The sequence below is a fragment of the Mya arenaria genome, chromosome 13, assembly GCF_026914265.1.
Source record: "Mya arenaria isolate MELC-2E11 chromosome 13, ASM2691426v1".
Classification (NCBI taxonomy): Eukaryota; Metazoa; Mollusca; class Bivalvia; order Myida; family Myidae; genus Mya; species Mya arenaria.
The window spans coordinates 14,149,858-14,164,006 of record NC_069134.1 but is presented as its reverse complement, the minus strand read 5'-3'; the positions used below and the strand labels follow the sequence as shown (position 1 = coordinate 14,164,006).

Below are 14,149 nucleotides of genomic sequence, written 5' to 3'. Positions count from 1 at the left end.
AGTCAATGTTATAATACAGTGTACCAGTGTAGGTGAAAGGATACAACACAAGCGTGTGGCTTAAGTGATCGCATGATTGGATGAAACTTTAATAAATCATTCGACAAAACATTCATACACTGTTTCAGGGAACGTGTTAAATTGAAAACGGTATAAACATAACTTAGCTAAAAACACACGTCACAAACCAGGAGTGATATAAATGAATACACTAGATACACTATATGCTAACTATAAAACAATGTACATGCACGAGTACCTGATTCTAAAGCTGACGGCTTGTTTACATTATTATAGACTACTTTTGGTTGAGACCACGTGACATCAACTGTGGCAGCATGAATCTCAAGGGTGTTAGGCGGCGTTGCTCGTAGCGTTCCGCGCGCATGCCCATTGCGTGTGTTTGCGTTAGTTGAGTTGGTAGAGGAATGATTGTTATGTCTGTTTCTAGTGTGTCTCTCGGTGTCGTTGTTGTTGTTGCCAGATAAATTACAGTTTGTCAGCTTTTTTTTCTTAAGTAAATGAACAAATCCACGTCTCCAGATGGACTTCTTTGTCTCTGTTTCCGTCGAAGCTTTCCAATGTTGGGTTTTACAGTTTGAATTCTGCAAAAACAATCAAGTATTAACTACATATAATATGCAATTACCGAAATATAAATGCTTAAGGCGGATAAGTTTGGCATATAAATGATAATCTCATAAAAAAAACAATGGTACTTAAATATGCACTTTGCCATGCTACTTAAAGACAATACAAATGAACATCTAAAACATTGTGCCACTAAATTCCGAGTATAGATACAAGTACTCGCCAATTCCCAACTCGAGACAGGTAATATAAGCAGGCAAAGCAAACCATGCCCTGGACAAAGGTGTACAAGTTGCGATTAAATATGTGCTAATAAAGGTGCATTATTTTAATGGACGTCGTATGTGCACCCTGTATAGCCGTTATAACTAAGAAAGCCATCGCGCATGCAGTGCTGTTATAAAACGAACACATTCAGACTTTGATCTTGCTGAAAGAATCTCAACTTCATAGGGAAAACGTGCTTGATATACTCATAAAAAAGAACAAATTTAGATATAAACTGCCCAAAAAACTGTTCAAATAATGAAATAGACACACACTAAAACGTTATGATAGTCAAAAGACAGAACATAAAAAAGCACGAATCACAAACAGTAACATAAGTAATGAGTAATATGAAAGTGCATATTTAAGCACCATTTAAATCAGTTTAGAGTACAAAACATGCTATATAATCAAACAAAACTTCTCTGAAAAAAAATGTTAATCAGTTAAATATACCTCACAACGGATAAATACAGCGTGTGAAGGTAGCAGTGTGGAATCATCATCAGCCAAACCATGAACAGTAAAATGTATACTTAGTATTTGAAACTTCTTTTAAATAAAACAGAATTTTATTCACTTTTTGAAACGATTTTTTTTCTAAGGTTATTATTTAGAAGAAATGATTGTTTCCACAATGCTTGAGGAACGAGAAAACACTACCACTGAGCTATACAGGGCTAACAACTTGAAATATCGCGAACCACCGCCAAAAACTGTCAGCAGGCCTGCTACTAATACATGACATGTACGGAGTCCATTAAAATAACGGTGCCATACACTTGGATACCGTTGTTACCTGAGGTGGGAGGAGTGTGATAGGTCAGTCTAAAATCGGAGTGGATGGCGGAGCTAATGTGCCAAAGAATAAAGTACGGTTAGTCTGGCAGTTCGGCCCGAGGCGACATACTCGGAAGTATTGAATAAACATATTGTTAGCTATACGATTGTGTGTTTTTTTTTGTTTTATACAATCAAAGTTGAATCAAATTTGAATTGTTTAAAGATTAAAAGTGTTAACATTCATAAAATGATGAAAGCTGTTGTGATGTTTTTCGTTTCAAACAGAAACAGCCACAGTGCACAATTCACAGTGTATTAAAAATATGAATGCTGAATTGCTACCGTAAATTTCTATAATCCTAACTGTAACCATGGCAACTTTAGACATATTAGTTTGTTAGTATGGAATCTAACTAAATGGGAACTCTACACGCCCTATTTGGCCACATCATATACATGTTTTCAAATGACAGACAAGCAGAAGTAAGAGGTTAATAAAAAAAGAGTGTATACGTACAAAGTGTACACCCTTTTTTATTATGTATACTCAAATTATGAGTGTGGAATAAATGGGGTGAACTAGTGACAGTGCTACGTTGTGATTCACTTCTACGAAATGTTGAGAACAAGTGAAGTAACATAAACTGTACTGTACTTTGAAGTTACCTGGTGCTTCCTAGAAGTGTTGGAGTTTTGATTGACAGACAAGTCAGAGATCATTTTGGTTTTATCGTTCAATTTCGTTTTACCATCTGTCTGGTCATCAGCTACAAAATAAAATGTATCGACAACGTTACAACATGTAGGTCCTGTGCTTGAAGGACCATGTGTATTAATACTGCCGTACATCATAAAACATGGCATTTGATTGCAAAACATTCTTTCGGCTGGTTTTTAACATAATATCCCCACATTTCGCACACGTAAATACGACTTTAAAAACGAGCGCTAATTTAATTCTGAAGGTTTATCTATTTGTCATTTTACAAATCCTCTTTAAAGAAGGGCAAATAACCTACTATGTAGATGGGTTTGTAAATCATTTATCGAAAATATGAATAATATTACAGGTTCTCGGTAAGATTGTAGGCACATTTAGTCATCAAATGTAATCATTTTCCATCAATCTAAATCATTTGACTTTAAGTACGAACCATTTTCCATCGGGAAGATTCTTGCCCGTGAAGCGCTCGAGGTTTTCTCCCCTTCAGGCACTTGACCGTCACTTCCGCCTTCTGATCCAGAACTCAGCAACGGGTCCGCGCATCGCACGTCATTTCTGAATCGACACATGCAATGGGTCTGATTGACGAACATTAAGGTACCTTCCTGAGTGTTCATTGAGAAATAATCAACAACATCGAAAACTGTCTGTTATATAAGAATGTAATGATTTAACAAGCCCCATTGGTAGTGTACACGTACAGTTAAAATATAGCCTACCTGTGTTTGTCGAGGTGAAAGCTTACACCGCCGTCCCTCTGTACGCCATCATGTAGGTGGTGCTTCCGCTTTCCTTTGCTCAGAAGCCCGCGCTTCTTAGAGCGTCTGTACTGGAAACAGGGGACGGTCGGCGTCTGGGTTGAGTTTGAGGAGGGAGAGGGCGTTCCCGGCCCTACCAGCGCGTCCACGTCTGAGGTATAGATCTCAAAATCGTCACTATGAAAACTATCAATTCTCGCTATGGGGGTTTGAAACATTTGGCGTATTGGTGTGCTCGGCATGACAAAGCGCACGGAAGGGGAGCTACTGCGTCTGGAAGAGGCGGACATGGCAGAATTCATTCTCATGGAGTCCGCGGGGCTGTCTCGTGGCGTCATGTTTAATCCCAGCTCACGCGGTGATAGCAATATTGGTGCGGAAACGCTCTCCACCTCGTCTGAAACTAAATGCTCCTTAAAATGTCGACGAAATCGATCATTCTGAATTAGATTTTCCTGTGAAGAATTATGATCACTACTATCACCATAACAAACGTGCCCATCCTGCATAAGTATCCTATCATCATCCAATGATATCCGTTCCCGTTTTGAATACAAATCTGCAACTAAAGGTTCGTGAAATATTCCATAGCCATCACATATATCATCATTGAGGTTTTTACAGGCGTTTGCATTGACAAATGAAGTCCTTGCATAATGATCGTCACACACAGGCCGAGCATTACCGTTCGAGGCGCCGTGGAGTAATTGTATATCCGGTTCTACTGGTTTGATACTGGCGGCCCCCAGCAACTCCGTGGAGCTCTGTAAGTCTGATTGTGCGTCCACACGAAGGTGGTCGCACTTCTCTTTTACAACACGTTTTTCACTATCCGTCTTTGGAATGTCACAACTCATACGCCGTTCAAGCTTTTCGTCATCAGACAGGTTTGCAAGTGTACATGGTTGCATAGTTTCGATTATGACATCCGGCGAGACGGAAGTTGCCCGAAAGGGTTCTTCGTTACGAGGAACTTGCAGGTTACCGGGCTCGTCCGTCCGTTTCACCTGTCCGTTCACTTTACTCTTTAAAACAATCTGTTTTGGTCGGACGATTGAGCGAATATCTGTGGCTGCGATTTTTGACTCGACTGTTGCCTCCCGGTCTTCGATAGAACCAAATGAAGTCCGAGAGGCGTGCTTGGACGCAGGGTTAGAAAGCATATCCTGTGAACCGTCACTAAATACTTCATGCAAGTTAGTTGTTGAGCAAGGATTTGAACTGTCTGAATGCACAGTGTCACCACCGTCAGTGTTATCACTCTCGAACCTGGCGTGACGCGGGGACCGCCGGGCAAATGAGGTATGCGGGCCGAGTGTTTGATGTCGCTTCAGCCCTTTAGTAGAGTTTTTAGACTTATCATAACACTCTTTTAAACCGTCCAAGTTCGCCGGACGTTTCACTAAAGGAGTCGGGCTTTGTTTTGGCTCTTCTATTTTGATCTCTGGGTTGTTACCCGCCACGGGCGGGCTATGGGGACTATGGGGTGCAGAGCCCGCGCTGTGTTTCCGCCTGCTGTGGTAACGGCGGAGACTCTCACTACGGCTAGGCGGGTCAGCGCCTGCGCTACCAGGAGCAGTTGTCCGCCGGGTGCGGCGTCTGGAGGAGTTGCGCCTCAGCAGCTGGGACACCTGCGTGGAGGCTTGTGTGGGCGACAGCAGACTTGCATGGTCGTGTCCGCCTGTCGCTGCACTAGTGTCCAGACCTTCCTTGGAACCATCCTGCAGGATAGTTTACTCATATAATTTCTTGAATCGTTTGAAAAAAACGAATAAATATTTGAAAAAAACAAAGCCATTTAAGTCATAAGCGTACCAGGATGATATCAAATTTTATTTTATAAATATTTAACAAAAATAAAGAATTTCCTAGAAAAAATGTACCTACCAGATTAGCAAGTGGACTTGGCGGCGGTACCGCGGCGTTACGTCTCCTTCTCGACTTCCGGCGGTCGCCGCCAAGCCACGTTGGCGCGCTGCAGAGGGCCATGAGGTCAAAATTTGTGCTGTTGTGTGAGGTCTTGTGGAACTCCTCGTGGTCGGACGGCACCTCGATATCCGGACATAGGATTGCTGGCGTGGCTGGAATAGCGAGCAAATGTGATCTTATATGGCCGATGGCTTTGGCTGGGTAAACATAAAGAGATTTATCATTTACAAATACATGTATATGCAATTATATGTTATATATATATATGTTCAATTTATATTGGAAAGTGTTATTTAAACATAACTCGGTATATAACACTATAGTATTTGAACATAAATGAAAGATTCCATTTGAATTAACCCCTCCCCCTCCCCCTCCCCCACAATATATCGATAAAAGAACGAAATACGGTAAGATCGACCGTGGACTGGTTTACCATTGGTCTTCCTAAATCGACTTTTAAGCGTCTATGTTATCATATTATTTTATGAAAAATAATGATTTTATGAACAGCAATAACCACAAATACACAAGTGCCAACATTGCTAAAGCTACATGTGTTCAACAGCAAATGTGCGCTCTTGGAGGAAGTGCATTTAGCTAACTCGAAAACTGGGATCATGTGTAACCAAGGGAATCCTCAAGACTGGCTGCATAACACACTCTCAAACTTACACACTGCTATAATTGCGCTCACATATATTTGTATACAGCCGAACTCGTTTGGCTCGAATTCCTCGTTGGCTCGAACTGGGTGAAAAGGACCGCATTTCACGCGATCCTAGATTCCACGTGATGCTATATTTCACCTGAGCCTATTCTTCACGCGATTCCAATATTTCACGCAAGCATATTCTTCACGCGATCCTATATTTCACGCGAGCCTATTCTTCACGCGATTCCAATATTTCACGCGATCCTATTCTTCACGCGATTCCAATATTTCACGCGATCCTATTCTTCACGCGATTCCAATATTTCACGCGATCCTATTCTTCACGCGATTCCAATATTTCACGCGATCCTATTCTTCACGCGATTCCAATATTTCACGCGATCCTATTCTTCACGCGATTCCAATATTTCACGCGAGCCTATTCTTCACGCGATCCTATATTTCACGCGATTCCAATATTTCACGTGATGCTATATTTCACCTGAGCCTATTCTTCACGCGATCCTATATTTCAAGCGAGCATATTCTTCACGCGATTCCAATATTTCACGCGATCCTATTCTTCACGCGATTCCAATATTTCACGCGATCCTATATTTCACGCGAGCCTATTCTTCACTCGATCCTATATTTCACCTGAGCCTATTCTTCACGCGATCCTATATTTCACCTGAGCCTATTCTTCACGCGATCCTATATTTCACCTGAGCCTATTCTTCACGCGATCCTATATTTCACGCGAGCCTATTCTTCACGCGATCCTATATTTCACGCGAGCCTATTCTTCACGCGATCCTATATTTCACCTGAGCCTATTCTTCACGCGATCCTATATTTTACCTGAGCCTATTCTTCACGCGATCCTATATTTCACGCGAGCCTATTCTTCACGCGATCCTATATTTCACGCGAGCCTATTCTTCACGCGATCCTATATTTCACGCGAGCCTATTCTTCACGCGATCCTATATTTCACGCGAGCCTATTCTTCACGCGATCCTATATTTCACGCGATCCTAAATTTCACGTGATTCTATATTTCACCTGAGCCTATTCTTCACGCGATCCTATATTTCACGCGAGCATATTCTTCACGCGATCCTATATTTTACGTGATGCTATATTTCACGCGATCCTATATTTCACGCGAGCCTATTCTTCACGCGATCCTATATTTCACGCGAGCATATTCTTCACGCGATCCTATATTTTACGCGAGCCTATTCTTCACGCGATCCTGTATTTCACGCTAGCCTATTCTTCACGTGATCCTGTATTGCATGCGATCCTACATCAGGTGATGCTATATTTCATACGATCTTATTATATGCGTTAGAAATAATCGCGTGTTTCGAATTCGATAATAATGTGTATTTATAGCTAATTGCATTTATGTAAACACGATAGGTAATAATGTCATTTTTTAAAATCATGAGTTTCTTTTGGCAAAAGAAAGATGTGTGTGTGTGTGTCAACGGGCATTGGATACATAACGGCACTTAATCTTTATTCTGTATCGCTATGGATCAAGTTCCCCTAGCGACGAGGTAGCGTGTCCTCTCCGCCTGCAGAGCGAGAGGTCGTGGGTTCGATCCCCACCATATACACTTTCGAGTCCGTTCCCTGCTTGGGCAAAGTGAGCGCGCCTTGTGGTCAAACCCACATCCTTTAGGGTGGGAAACGGGCACCTGTATCACTAAACCTCTACCAACCGATGTTGTTATTATTTAGAAAAACTACATGGGTCGTTTAATTAGCATGACGCGAATGTGAGTTCCGCTCTGCCTGGTCACGTGTCAGCTGTCTGGTCACGTGTCAGCTGCCTGGTCATGTGTCAGAAGCGGTCAACGTAAACAATTGGATTGTAAAAATATATGTTGTTGTTAGTCAGTGACAAAAATATAATCAGGGTCATGTTTATATATATGTATGTATGTATAAAGCATGCCAAAACGCTATATATGATTATCGTATGATATTTACGATAAAGACAATGTATACCCTAAAGCATTAACATAAGAAATTTCCTGTTTCACGATGGTCGTCTTGGCGTTTTCTGCTGCCGAGAAATATGTGAGTTTAACAAACGTGTGAATGCCAGCAGATACCAACTATTAAACATACCAGTAAAACCACAATACAAGCGATTTGTAATACATTGTCACAATTAGTATGTCCATCTATCGTACGGATGTTTCGTGCCCGTGACAACAAAACCAGTGAAAAACCCGGTGTCTTTCGTTTGGTAAATTTATTGGTAGATACCACAACATGGGCACGCTAATGGATTACATAAACAGTGCTTTAGAAGCGTGAACTCTTAATTCTTTTGACTTCAATATTCTAAGCGGCGCTTAAAAGAGAGAAAAAATGCTTTTTGTGAGAATGAAAACGTTTATTCGTAACTATACTATGGACGACACAAGCTGTCATGCACGTTGGGACGTTCATTCACTGTTACCTTTCGCTAGTTGTTCCCAGATACTTATAGGAAAATGGCTTTTTTCTGGACTAGACAAATCCAGATATTCGTAAGACCTATGAATGCTTTTTGTGCCATTATATATTGAAGCTGGAAATTAAATACATATCATGTGTTTTACAGCCGTTTATAGAGGAAAGAGATCACAATGTTTGCCGAATGCTCTAGATTCATGTTAACATGTTTAAGATTCGAACTCAAGGCACTGTGCAACTACATGACTTAAGTTCTAAAGTCAAGCTATTTAGAAATTAGTTCATAGCTTTACATGCACAATTCGCATCAGACATTTCCTCAAACCATCAGACTATTAATCAACTGAACTTACCGAACAAAATTATCTGATAAATTAACTGAACTCATAATTACCGATATTTGTGAAAATTAAATACGTCTGAACCTGTAAATAATGAATTATCTAAAAATAAAGATGACGTCAAATCCTCTACGTGAGCACGTGGCGTACCTTGTTTTGCCTTCTGCTGCTCTTTTTCCTTTCTTGCGGCTGCGCGGTCTCGATGGTGATGTCGCTTACGATGCTTCTCTTTCCGTACTTCCTGTTTCTGAGTGAAGTCTGTGTCAAATAGACCTGTTGTCAAATGAAAACCGCCACGGTACACTAAACGTATTTTAGTACATGTATACGAGAAAGCTATTTTCAAAAGACCGAGAATAATTTGGTCGTTATTGTCATAGTCAAGTTTTCTAGTAACTGCATTCAATGAAAGGTAAATGAAGCAGTTTATTTATTAACATCATTCATATTCTTAGTTTAAAATTGCTGGAGTATGACTTTTGTGAAAAAAAATGAACGCAAATGCTTACACTTGTACAAAATGATTACATCGACCAATAATGTAGTTTGAGAGAACTAATATTCCTAGGTTGTAGCCGCCTACCTTTCTCCACCCTCTTCGTGTCGAGGAGCATGTTAAACATGGCGGAGAAGTCGTCACACTTGCTCTCGTGCACCGTCTCCTCCAGCTGCTCCCGGGGCGTCTCCAGCAGCTCAGCAAGCTCATCCATCGCCTGAAACACACCCAGTCACGTGACCTATTAGTTTCATGAGGCCAATGTCACGTGGTCAGCGTGACGTGGATGCGTACATCAGTTAAATCACAATTTGCTAAAGTTAGAACTGTCATGTTTTCTTATATTCAATTATTATATAAAACATCTCGGTCATGTTGCTGATTTGTTTAATCTGCTTGGCTTTAGACGAAAGTTTTATACATGTATCATTTATTGTATCGTGTGAAGGAATGCGTATGTGTGCTTAGTTCTTTCTGCTGACTGGGTTGTAGTGATTTTTTATCATTTCACTTGAAGATAAAAAAAAAGAATTATCTAAGTTACAATACAAACATCCAGTACTTGATTAATGATCACATTTATATATTTCATTTATATTCAATATAACTATTTGATAATCACGAATGTTAATAATTCTAATTAAAACCTATACGTTCTGTGCATGCATTTAGTATCAATAATTATAGCATAAAGAATGTTTAGGTAAATGATATTGTTCCTCAGTGCATGCTGAATTTGAGGCTGAAATGCCTTCAAAAACATTAAATATCAGGAGATGTTTTCAGATTAGAATAACAAAAAAGACAAAAGGCTATTCGTCTGGGACATTTTTTTAATTAAAATTGAACCAATTAATGTACGCCCTCTCGAAAACATTTGCATCTATTCTACATCGTGCTATATAGGGAGGATGTGTGCGTCACATGTCCACTGTAAACATCCATAAACAGCGTTTGCAACCTACACAGCATTGCTAAAGAAGAAGTATCAAAGAAACATGCTTATACTTAATGTAGAGAAAGTTTAAACACTTTTGATGAAAAAATCAAAGCGCTAAAGAGAAGAAAAAGGAAGTAGTCATGGGAGGTAACTCGAATTTACCTCTTCAAACTCCGGGTCATTATCAACGTCCTGACCGGAAATCCAGATAGCGAAACACCACTTTTATAAGCCAGTTGAAAAGTGTATTAAAACAAATATTTATCCATTTTTCAATCAACGAAATGAATTTACAGTTCCGTTATCAACTAACTTTTTCTTCATAGTGCGAAGCAACATACAAGCAAGGGTTTATATGCAACAAAACTGCGGGGGCACAGTTTTCAGTAAGTTACACAAACTCTTGTCTGGTTAACATTCTATATACATACATATATAGAGAGATATATACATGATTATTATTATTATGATTATAATTTAAAGTCCCCGAAATCTCTTTTAAAATGAGCCTTTTGTAATACTCTAACAATTTATACCAGCATAGTTATGCTTCCATATACCACAGAATTACAAACTGCATCAGCAGACACAATACCAAACTTGTTTGTTACCAGTCAGGCCATGTTTTATTGTTTCTGATACTCCAAAGGCTGCCAACCTTGTAAAACTGAATTTCAATTTCTACATCACGCTATGAATAACATTAGCCCTTCTATTAGTTTTAAGTTTAGCAACTCCCTTATTTGTGCTAGTCCTAATCCAATATCCCGTTGTATTCATTGTCGTTGAAGTTGTATGACCCATGCCCGCTCCAAACCATACCTGGGATTTGACGTTTTTGTCCCTCGGGAGTCCCTGGAATGGGGTGAAGATGACCTTGCCATTTCCGGTGACCCAGGGGTGCACTTCCGTCTCCAGTAGAGGCAGCCGGAACTCCACAGACGGCTCAATCAACTTGTTCAGCAGGTCAACCAGATCTACGGAATTATATCTTATTCTTACGATAACCATACTTCACAGTTATCTCTTTTTATCCAGTACGAAATGGTTATAAACATAATTGAAATAATGAGTTTTAGGCCTTGTCTTCTCGCTATTGTCATGACCTTTTTCATTTTTTTTTAGTTTAATCATATTTTATTGCTCTTTTGTAAAGAATTATTTTGCATACAATTTACACGTACATTTACAATCAAATAAAACAAAAAGAACAAATTGGTTAGGCTACAAGTTATTACAACATTAGTTTCAGCCCTTCCCAGGCTTGAACATAGCGTCAATGTCGTTTAAATCTATGATTAAACGTAACTAGAAAAATGAGATAACGTTAATTACTTTAGAAAAAAAGAAGAAAAGAATTGGTTGCCACCAAAAGAAAATACAATGTAATAACATTTTTCATTCAAAACTAGGGGGTCATTTTCAATCAGTGCAATCTGAATGTGGATAAGTTATTATGGTTATAAGATAATGTTCTGTATCGTGTATACCTTTTGAGAGGCTATGTAGAGCGAGCTCTTTAAAGTGGTTTTCCGTAAGTCCCTTTTCTATCTGCACGAGTAGTTTTTGGCGCCGGTACTGGTCCGTGTAGTGGGTTGAGAATGGCAGCTTCCCGATCAACATCCCGTACAGAATTATACCGCTGTAAAAAGAACATTCCCGTGCTTTATACCGCTAAGTTGAATAGATGATTTCCGTTTTACTACAACGGACAGTAAGCCAGTGGAACATACTATTCCGGTACTGGATTATACAGCAAAACAGACAGTTCCCGTATATGATTATGCTACTGAAATATAATACCCGCGTACGATTATGCCGGTGAACCAGCTTACCGTTTAAGACTTGCAGTTTAAGAATTTAACAGAGAAGAAGTCCCTATTTATTCGTCTAAATAAAACACGTTTTAATTCACTAGTAAGCCAGTAAGAACATAGTATGTAAAATCTCAATTAAGCTCACTCCACCATTCTTAATGATTAAGATTTGAAATAATATGTTTTAACTATTACATAGATTTTTTATGTAATTTAATAGTCCATTTATAAGGCATAATTGTTCAATAAAGAGTCAATGTTACCCAAACTCAGCCGAAAAAACACACAACAAGTGTAATGTAACTCACAGGCTCCAGATATCTATTTCCGGTCCGTACAGGTCGTTGGTAGCGATGAGTTCCGGAGCAGCGTACTCGAGCGAGCCACAGTGTGTCTTCATCAGCTCCTTAGCGCTGAATGTATTACTCAACCCGAAATCTGGAAGGAGAGTAACACTGGATCAATGTTGTAACCACCATAAGGGAAGCAACATCACTCCAGGCGGAGTGCAGAACAATGACTTCCTAATGTAAAGTTGTCATTTTTAAATCACGTGAGCACAGATTGCGCGCTATTGTGATCATCCGGTGTCCGTTGTTGTCAATTTGCAAAGCAGAAAGTGGCGTAATCCAATACGAGCAGTATACCTGTTGTGCCTAAACATTATGAGAGTTGTTTCCCCTAGACCATTAACTGTCAGCTACTCACCAATGACTTTGATGTTCTTGTGCGGACCGTCCAGCAGAATGTTCTCCATCTTCAGGTCTCTGGAGATAAATTGAAGGAATGATATAAAATAAAATATGTCATTATGATAAAGAATATATATGCTTTTCTAATAGAAGTGTAATCTCCTGGCAATGATTAAGTGCACATGCAATATGAAGATGCATTGATTTGAATAAAACATATAGAGTTTCAAGCTAACACCAATGTTTTAATACCAAGATGATTTTATTAGTAGTTATTTATCGCGAAATGGATCTGATTCTGTGTCTTTTTAGTTTTTAGATAACGTACGAAATATAGGTCAAACTATGAGTCAGCGGCCTGTGAACGATTTAGGTGGTCCTTTGCGGTTTACACATTTTCGTTACTTTAATGTCTAGTTTCATCAGAGTCAAAGCCACTCAACATCACACGTGAAAAGCATTAAGCTCGCGGTGTATTAAAGTATATACATTTTACGACCAGACAATTCTTAACCGTGTCTCCTAAGCATCAAAGTCATTAAAATGTGTTCAGCACAGTTGTTACCAGGGTATACATTTCAAAACTTATATTCACCAGACATCTGCTTCGTATTAACATTTTTCTTGATTTACTGTTATATCAACAAACATATCTTGGAAGATTTCTTTCAGTGCCCCTTGATTTGACGGAACGGAATTTAGGACCCTATAAACAACTGGTGTCTGAATGGTTTTCATTTCTGAATACATTTAATGGTTAAAACCAACAGGTGAAAAACTGTAATTGGAAAATAATGTGTATATACTAATTAAAGACATGCTTTCTTCTGTGACAGCATTTGATTTTACCAAAGCAGGAAGCATCGGTCGTATCCTTCGTGGAAGCCATTTAGTAATTCGTACGTACACAGAGAGGACCAAGGTCATATAGTTGCGTGTTGAATTTGTTTTCACTCCAGCTCTTATGAAATTTAAACAACTGGGCATTCAAAAGTTAACTGTTTCTTATAAGAAGCCACAAGGATATAACCGCCCTTAATGGTCCCTATCGACAATCTAACAGGAAGTACAACCGGAACCCGTTCGCCAATCGGTGATACAAGATCGGTCATGAGTGTGCAATTAAAACTTGTTTACAAACACGTAAATCGGCTTAAAATATATTATTTTTCCAAATATGACCTGATTTGGGGCACCAACCAAAACTCGGAATACACAGCCTTTATTTTGACACTCACGATATCCGGGTCTACAGGAGAGCCCTAGAGCCCTAACAATAGCCCGGATATGACCCTATCATTGGCCCCTTCACCTGTCATTCCCTCTCCTTATCCCTTAATCTCTACTTGACATCCGGCCAGGGTGATCAGCCATGTCGCTGGTGGTGAAGGATGTTTTAAATTCACATTTCATTCAAGAGCGACACGTTTGTTTAGCGGTTTAAGGACACACTAGACGTTGAGAGTTGACACCAGGGATGACTGAAGACCGTTTGAGACAAATCCCAGTAAAGTGCTAGCATGTTTGGTATTCTCAGATTAGAGGTGATCTACTGGTCGTATAACTTATGACTTTCTTGTGACACTGGCAGAATCAAATCACTCTGTGAAAAGACAATCAGGGGCTAAATCATAATGCATACACTGTGATACGATGATGGCAAAATCTGAATTGTTCT

At 39.5% G+C, this 14,149-nt stretch overlaps 1 pseudogene; it reads right to left on the bottom strand.

The window, feature by feature from the left end:
• Positions 1 to 14,149, bottom strand: part of LOC128215049 (uncharacterized) — an 89,269-nt pseudogene that overhangs the window by 2,464 nt on the left and 72,656 nt on the right.